An 8376-nucleotide genomic window follows, 5' to 3' on the forward strand; every position below is an offset into this window, starting at 1 on the left:
AAATATATAGAAGGAAATATAGGTTAAAGACTGCATGACATGCACCTAAAAGGCATCTTTACAGACACATCACCCAAAGCAGTGATAGTGAAGGCAAAGATAAACAGCTGGGACTACATCAAATTCAAGAGCTTCTGCACAGCAAAAGAGACAATAACAAAAACAAAGAGAAACCCTACCGACTGGGAGAACATTTTTGCACACAACACTGGTGATAAAGGGCTGATCACAAAAATCTACAAAGAGCTGATGAGACTCAACAACAACAAAGAAAATAATCCAGTCAAAAAATGGGCAGAAGAACTAAAAGGAAACTTCTCCAAAGAGGAAATGCAAATGGTCAACAGGCATATGAAAAAATGTTCAACATCGCTTGTAAGCAGGGAATGCAAATCAAAACTACAATGAGATACCATCTCACACCAGTGAGAATGGCACATATTAAAAAAACTAGCAACAACAAATGTTGGCGAGGATGTGGAGAAAAAGGAACTCTCCTGCACTGTTGGTGGGAGTGCAAACTGGTCCAAATACTATGGAGAGCTGTGTAGAGATTTCTTGACCTACTAAAGATAGAGCTTCCATATGATCCAGCAATTCCACTCCTAGGTATTTACCCAAAGGACACAGAAACATTAATTCCAAAGGGCACCTGCATCCCTATGTTTATAGCAGCACTATTTACAATAGCTAAGCTATGGAAACAATCCAAATGCCCAAAAATAAATGACTGGATCAAGAAGATGTGGTACATGTACACAATGGAATATTACTCAGCAATCAAAAAAGATAAACACATGCAATTTGAAGCAACATGGATGGAGCTAGAAGGGATCATGCTCAGTGCAAGAAATTAGAAAGAAAAAGAAAAATACCTGATAGTCTCACTCGTAGCAGGAATTTTGAAAACCTAAATAAGGTACCAGGAAAAAGACTAATTAATACAAAGTAAAAATCAAAATCAACAAGCATCTATAAACCAGAGACACACCACAGGGTGGGGGTGGGAGGGAAGGGGAGAGGAAGAACTAGGGTCAAAATAAGGTGGGGTGCAATTGTATGGGGAATATAACCGAAATGATAATGCATACATTGTGCAAAAATGAAAATGATGTAAGAATTATATAAAATAAAATATTAACTAGAAAAAAAGGTGAGGTAGAAGCCACCGACTTTACTCCCCAAACTGAGATTGAGTATTGAAACTCCAGACTCTCCTCCTGCTTCCACCTCACACAAAGGCAAAATAAGAAGAGAACAAACAAAACTAAATTCTCTCATGCACCACCCCCCCCCCCAGCCACACAGAGCAAAGAAGGTAACACAAATGCCTAGAAATCAAGGAAAATCTGAACACAAGATCAAAAAGCAAAATGATTAGGAAAAATGTTCTGGGACAAATACAAACACAGAACTAGAGAACCTATCAGACAGACTTCAAAGCATTATTAGTATACTAAAAAAGCTGCAGGCTCATCTGTCAAAGGCAGACAGGCAGGTGCAAGATCTTAGAAAGGAGATCCAGAAATAGTTCTTCACCAAAAAGACTGAATATATAAAAATATTACAAAAAGAGACTCTGAAAGAAATTCAGACAAAGCTAGAAAGTGCTTTAAGTAGAATTAAACTGGCAGAAGAAAGAATTTCAGGTAGAAGGCACAAATGAACAAGTCACCAACTTAGAAAATGAGAGCCAATCAAGACAAAGGAAACATGAGAAAACTATGAGAAATATCAGAGTCAATCAGAAGAGGAAACTTCAGAATAATCAGGATTCCAGAAGGTGAAGAATGAGAAATGGGAGCAGAAATCCTTTTCAATGAAGTAATAACAGAATTTCCCATTCTTTAATGCATAATGAATGAAGTAAATATGGATTTCCAGAAAGCAGAGAGAACACCCAAATTTTAAAGTTCAAAAAGATCTACAACTAGACACATTGTCAAACTATCAAAAATCAAAGATAAGGAAAAAATTTTACAGGAAGCAAGGAAAAGAAAGTAATTTACAAAAGCTCCCAAATTAGGATTTCCCTGGGCTTCAGCCTAGACATTGTCCAGAAAAGAAGATAGTAGGAGGAAATTACATGCAATCCTGAAAGACAAGAATTGTTAGCCAAGGATAGTTGATTCTGTAAAATTATCATTAAAATTTGAAAGTGAAATGAAAGTTTTCCAAAACAAACAGAAACTAGTGGAATTTAGCACTACCAAACCTGCCCTTCAAGAAATGTTGACAAGAGTTCCTCTACAAGAAAAGCAAAAAAAGAAAAAACAAATTCCTGAGCAAAATGATAACAGCAATACATAACCACAAGCACGAACAAGGATATTATGAGTCAGCAACAAAACAGGAAGGGCTAAGAATAAATGGAGAGAACCTGCACAGTTAAATGTCAGAGTGCAGACACTACTCATAAAGAATTTAAGACATAAGAATTTAAGCAACCCCTCATTGTTACCACTAACAAAAAGTCCAGAATAGAGACCCACAGATAAAGAAACAAGAAATTAATAGGAATACAATGGAAAGCCTTCCAGAAATAGCAGAGAGAAACAACAGAAATATAAAACAATCAAAGAACAAAACAAAAATAACAGGTAATAAACAGTAATAATCAGCTTATATCACTAGTCACCCTAAATGTGGAAAGTCTGAATTCACCAATAAAAAGACACAGAATAACATTTTGGGGGAAACAGTTTCAGCTATTGACACTATGCTTACAAAAAACTCATTTAACACTGAAAGACAAAAGCAAACTAAAAACAAAAGGTTAGAGTAAGGTCATGCATGCTAATAGCTCACAGAGAAATGACAGAACAGATATTCTCATACCAGAAAAAAATAGATTACTAAAAGTAATCAGTGACAAAAATGGATACTACAATATATAATGATGAAGGGAACAATCCACCTAGCAGATATAACTGTTATTTATATTTATGCATTTAATGCAGAAGCTCCTAATTACATTCAGCAACAATAAATAGACCAAAAACAACTAGTTGACAAAAATATAACTACTGTCAGAGACCTCATCACACCACTGACATGAAGGGATATATCCTACAAACAAAAAATTAACAAAGAAATAAGGGTCTTAAAAGAAGTGTTAGAACAGATGAATTTACTGAGCATTCATAGAGCTTTCCATTCCAAAAGAAATGAATACACTTTCTTCTTTAGTACACCTTGAGCATTCTCAAGTATAGACCATATACCGGGACATAAACCATGTCTCAGAAAATATACAAAATTAGAAATTATATCAAGACCACAGGCCACAATGCCATACAGCTAGAAATACTGGAATAAACCAAAACATGTGGAGACTAAACAAAAAGCTTCTGAACAATTCCTGGGTCAATGAAAAAATCAAAGAAGAATCAGGGCCTCCCTGGTGGCGCAGGAGGTTGAGCGCGGCACTGTGAAGCTGTCTGTAGCTTCTGCAGTGCTGGTTAGATCCCCACCTGCTGCAGAACAACCCACATGGTGAGCAGACCTCTCCTGTCTCACCCACTGCGCCCCTCAGCAGTGTATTTCGTCTATATGCCTGTTCTGTCCCCGCTCTGTCTCTGGTGAATCCTCTCATCCTCCCGCGCATCTGACCTGTACCCTGGCTCTTGTATAAATAAAAAATAAATATTTAAAAAAATCAAAGAAGCAAAAAGTATCTAGAGACTAATGAAAATGGAGAGAGACACTAAAAAACCCTATGGGATGCTCTAAAAGCAGTTCTCCATGGAAATTTTATAGCAATATAGGCCTATATAAAGCAACAAGAAAAACCTCAAGTAAACAATCTAATTCTGCGACTGAAGGAAACAGAAAAAGAAGAACAATAACATATAAAAACAAGTGAAAGAAAATAAGTAATGACAATTTGAGCAAAAATAAACAAAATATAAAACAAAAACACAGTTCAAAAGATCAGTGAAATCAAGAGTTGGTTCTTTGAAAAAAATAGGCAAAAATGACAAACTATTTAGTTAGGCTTATGAAGAAGAGAGAAAATCCAAATCAATAAAATAAAAAATGAAAGAGGTAAAATTACAACAGATACTGCAGAAATATATAGGATCATATGAACCTATTATAAAAGTCTCTATGCAAGCAAAATTGATGACTTAGAAAAATGGACAAATTTTTAGACTCAGACTACCTCCAAAGATTTAACCAGGATGAAACAGCTTAAACAGTCCAGTCACAAGTGATGAAATGGGGTGAATAAAAAGTCTCCATAATAAAAAAAGCCCTGTATAAGATGACTTCTCCAGTGAATTCTACCAAACATTTAAAGATCTGCAGTAAACATCTTATCCAAACTCTTAAAAAAAATCGAAGAGGGAGAAAAGCTCCCCAACACATTGTGAGGCCAACATTGCCTGAATCCCAAAACTGAAGATAGTGCAAAAAAATAAGTAAAAGAAAATTACAGGTCAATATCTCCAATGACCATAGATGTAAAAATTCTCAACAAAATCTCAACAAACTGAATATAACAACATATCAAGAAAATTACCTACCACAACCAAGTAAGCTTTACCCAAGGGATGCAAGTTTGGTTCAATGTATGCAAATCAATCAATGTCATTCACAAGATCATGAAAAAGGAAGACGAAAATGGACATATCAATAGATGTAAAAAAAAATTTGACAAGATTCAATATCCATTTATTATAAAAACAATAAAATGGAAATAAATGGATCTTATCTATAGATTATAAAAGACATATATGATAAACCTAAAGCTTTTCAATGGTGAAACATTAAAAGCACTAAGATCAGGAACAAGGCAAGGATGTCCACTATAACTTCTACATTCAGCATAGTATTGGAAGTTCTAGCCAAAGCAATTAGACAAGAAAAGGACATATAAAGAATCCTAATTGGAAAAGAAGTGAAATTGTCATTATTTGCGGATATGTGAATATACTTATAGAATCCAAAAGACAACTAAAAACTACTAGAAATAACAGATGAATACAGTAAAATGGCAGGATGCAAAATCAGTATACCAAAATCAGTGTTATTTCTATGTGCAAACAATGTATCAGAAGAAAGGGACATAAAGAATACAATTCCACTTACACTCATGCCAAAAAAAGAGAAATTCCTGGGAGTTAAAGGAAGTGTAGGACCTATATATTGAAAACTATAAAGGAAGTAAAGGAAGATAGAAAGACCTGGAAAGATATTCCATGCCCATGGGTGGAAGAATTAACATCATTATAATGGCCATATTCCCCACCCCCCACCCCCAAATTTACAGATTTAATGCAATTCCTACCTAAATCCCAATGATATTTTTAAGGAAATAGAGCAAACAATTATAAAACTTACATGTAAAAAAAGACCCCAAATACCTAAAGCAATCATGACAGAAGAGAAATGGAGGTATCACATTTCCTCATTTCAAACTATATTACACAACAAGAGTAATAAATACAGTATGGTATACTGATGGTGCAGGAGTTAAAGTCTCAGTGCTATCAAGCAATCGCCAGCCATTGTGGCATCAGTTCAATCCCTGGCCAGCAGACCTCTCCTGTCTTGCCCCCTGCTCCACTTAGTGGTATATTTCAGTAGATCTACCTGTTCTGCTCCCTGCTCTGTTCTCTGGTGAGTCCTGTCACCCACTGCACCTCTGGTCTACACCCCAGTTCTTGTATGCATAAATAAAGAAAAAAATAAATCTTTAAAAAACAAAAACAGATTCTCAGATCAAAGGGATATAATAGAAAGTCCAGAAATAACCCCACACAAATATGGACAGTTAATCTTTAACATAGGAGCTAAGCTCATACAACAGAGAAAAGATAGCTTCTTTTTCTTTAAATTAAATATATTTATTTAAATATATATATATTTTACATTATTGTTCATTTTGGTATAATGTTGATTTTTCCTCTCATGTGTAATCCCCATAAAATTCCCACCACCAAGCCACCCAAGAACCATCACCACAGTCTCTGTGCTTTTCTCTACTCTGTTTTGATCCCTCTCCCTTCCCCTCCCCTGCTGTATGTCTCCAATTTATAGTTTGCCTGCTAATTTTGTCTCTTTTTCCTTTCCCTATGCTTTGTTTGGTTTCCCTATATACCTTCTATATGTGAAATCATATGATACTTTTCTTTTTCCTTCTGACTTATTTCACTGGGCATAAACTCTCCCACCTCCATTCATGTTGCTGCAAATAGCATGAGTTTATCTTTTTTGATTGCTGAATACTATATGCCACATCTTCTTGATCCAGTCATCTGTTTTTGGACTTTTAGGTTGTTTTCATATCTTACCTACTATAAACAGTGCTGCCATGAACATAGGAGTGCAGGTTTCCTTTTGAATTACTGATTTTGTGTGCTTTGGGTAGATTTCTAGGAGTGGAATTGCTGGGTCATATGGTAGATCTATTTTTCAGTAATTTGAGAGGCCTCTACACAGCTTCCCATAGGGGTTTGACCAATTTGCATTCCCACCAGCAGTGAAAGAAGGTTCCCTTTTCTCCAAATCCTCCCCAGCATTTGTTGTTGTTAGTTTTTTTTTAATGTGGGCCATTCTTACTGGTATGAGGTGATATCTCATTGTGGTTTTGATTTGCATTTCTCTGATTGTAAGTGATGTTGAGCATTTTTTTCATGTGCATGTTAGCCATTTCCTCTTTAGAGAAGTGTCTGTAGCTCTTCTGTCCATTTTTTACTAGATTTTTAATTTTGTTTTGTTGAGTTGTGTAAGCTCTTTGTAGATCTTTGATGCCAGTCCTTTATCAGTTTATGGAGTGCAAATATTTTCTCCCAATCTGTAGGGTGTCTCTTCATCTTGGTTATTGTCTCTTTTGCTATACAGAAGCTTTTTAATTTGATATAGTACCAGCTATTTATCTTTTCTTTCATTTTCTTTGTTTTGGGGAATGAGTCTTTAAAGGTGTTTCTGAGATTTATATCATGGAGTGTTTTATGTATGTGTTCTTCTCTGTATTGTATGGTTTCAAGTCTTTTATTCTCTTTGAGTTGATTTTGTGTTTGGTGTGAGGTAGTAGTCCAGTTGCATGTAGCAGTCCAGTTTTCCCAGCACCATTTGTTAAAGAGACTGTCTTTGTTCCAGTGCATAGTCTTCGCTCCTTTTTCATAGATTAGTGGTCCATATATGAGTGGTTTTTCAATTCAATTCCATTGATCTGTGTGTCTGTTTTGTTCCAGTACTATGTTGTTTTAATTATTATGGCTTTGTAGTATAGTTTGAAATCTGGGAGTGTAATACCTCCATCCTTCATTTCTCTAGTGAGGAGTGCTTTGGCTATTTGAGACTTTTATTGAAATTGCATTGAATCTGTAAATTGCTTTTGGTAGAATGGCCATTTTGATAATGTTAATTTTGCCTATCCATGAACAGGGAATGTCTTTCCATTTCTTTGTATCTTCTTCTGTTTCTTTGTATAGGTCTTTCACCTCCTTTGTGAGATTTATTTCCAGGTATTTAAAATTCTTTTTGTACAATTGTGAATGGGATGGTTTTCTTAATTTCTTCTTCAGATAGATTATTTGCATATATGAAGGCTACTGATTTCTTTGTGTTGATTTTGTAACCTGCTACTTAACTAAACTGATTTATTATTTTAATTAATTTTTCTGTAGAGTTTTAAGGGTTCTCTATATATATTATCATACCATCCACAAGTAGTGATAGTTTTACTTCTTTCCCTATTTGGATACCTTGTATGTCTTTCTCTTGCCTAATTGCTCTAGCTAGGACCTCCAGTATTGTATTGAAAAGGAGTGGTGAGAGGGCCTCCCTGGTGGCGCAAGGGATTAAGCACCACACTATAAAGCAATCCACAGCCTCTTCAGCATGAGTTTGATCCCTGGCCGGCAAGGGAGAAACCCACATGGTGAGGCAGACCTTTCCTGCTGCTCCCCTCAGCAGTGTATTTCAGTCTGTCTGTTCTGTTCCCCACTCTGTCCGTGGTGGATCCTCTCACTCCCCACATCTCTGGCCGCTACCCCAGCTCTTGTATGCATAAATAAATAAATCTTAAAAAAAAAAAAGAAAAGTAGTGGTGAGAGTGGACATCCTTGTCTTGTTCCAGATCTTAAAGGGAAGGCTTTCAATTTCTCACCATTAAGATTGATATTGGCTGTAGGTTTGTCATATATGGCTTTTATTAAGTTGAGGTATGTTTCTTCTATTCCAAGATTTCAAACACCTTCATCATAAATGGATATTGGATTTTATCAAATGCTTTTCAGCATCTATTGATATGATCATGTCATTTTTATTTTTCTTTTTGTTGGTGTGGTAAATTACATTCATTGATTTTTGGATGCTGAACCATCCTCTGTCCCTGGTATAAATTCCACTTGGTCATAATGTATT

Source organism: Talpa europaea (assembly GCF_964194135.1).
Source record: "Talpa europaea genome assembly, chromosome: 9".
NCBI classification, from domain to species: Eukaryota; Metazoa; Chordata; class Mammalia; order Eulipotyphla; family Talpidae; genus Talpa; species Talpa europaea.